The following is a 1,415-nucleotide window of genomic DNA, read 5'->3' on the forward strand; positions in this document are numbered from 1 at the left end:
TCAAGTGTTCTGGGATTCCCATTCTTCTCAGAGTCAGCCACAGTTTGTTATGATCTACACAGTCAAATGCCTTTGCATAGTCAATGAAACTAAGCAAATATCTTCCACAAAAAAAGCAGAAGTAGCAATACTAGTTTCTGATAAAACAGAATTCATTGTTAAAACCACCATAAAAGACAAGGAAGGGCATTATTTAATGATTAAAGGCACAACAGATCAAGAAGACATAACCTTGGTCAACAGCTATGAACCAAATGATAGATCTGCAAAATACATAAAGCATCAGTTAACAGAGTTGAAGAAACAGACAGCACCACAATAGTGGTGGTGGTTGTTTGTTAGGCTGTGGGCTTAAAGAAATCAGAGAACAAGAAAGAAAGCTTAAAAACAACTTTATTAGGGGAGCTACCTGGTGAAGTTCCTCATTCTGAAGATCCAGAAGGATGAAGTCGTGCTTTGAGCAAATTGGGGAGGGTTTTTATAACAAGGTCATTAGGGAGAGAAAAGAGGGATATTCCATTGTGATTTATGGTTCATCCTTTAGTTTGGCCAGGTAGGCCAGGTCTTTCATTCTTTCTTCATTCTCCCCCTTGGCTCCCTGTCTACAGGACCTAACATTATTATGTGCTGTCAAGTCGCCTGCAACTCACAGTGACCCTATGCACAACAGCCCTAGAGCCTGATCTATCCCTGCCAATCTTACTGTCTCTGACACACCTATCCCCATTACCTCAGTCACTGAATTAATCCACTTCATCTAGGGTCTTCCTCTCCTACACTGTCTCTCCACCCTCCCAAGCATGACGTCTCCCTCCAAGAACTTATCCCACTTTGAAGCTTATCCAAAGTATGTCAGATGAAGCTTCAGAATCCATTCCTCGAAGGAGCAGCCTGGCTTCACCCTCTCCACAACAAACTTGTTCTCCCAGTATTCCATTATATATTCAGTACTCTTCCCCAGCACCACAGCTCAAAGTCATCAATTCTCCTTCTATCAGACCTAGTCATTATTCAGCTTTCTGATGAAAATAATTTTTAGTACTTTGCAAGTAATTGCAAAGACCATGGCCTGTATCAGGCACACCTTTGTCTCCAGACTGACATTGTTGCTCTTTAGCATTTTGGAGAGGTCTCTGACAGCAGACTTTCCTAATGCAATTTTTCTTTTAATTTCCTGGCTGCTGGTACCAAAAGTGTTGATTGTAGAGCCAAGAAAATGGAAGCTGTTTATAATCTCAATCTCTTCACCATCTATCATGATGCTGCCAATTGGCCCAGTGGTGAGAATCTTTGTTTTTTTATGTTGAACTTTAATCCATATTTAAGGCTACAGTTCTTGACCTTCTGCAGCAAGTGCTTCAGGTCCTCCTCAGTTTCAGCAAGCAGGGTTGTGTCATCTGCATAACTCTGATTGT

This window comes from Elephantulus edwardii, unplaced genomic scaffold (assembly GCF_000299155.1).
Source record: "Elephantulus edwardii isolate Elephantulus edwardi_28Jun2011 unplaced genomic scaffold, EleEdw1.0 scaffold00319, whole genome shotgun sequence".
Lineage (NCBI taxonomy): Eukaryota > Metazoa > Chordata > Mammalia > Macroscelidea > Macroscelididae > Elephantulus > Elephantulus edwardii.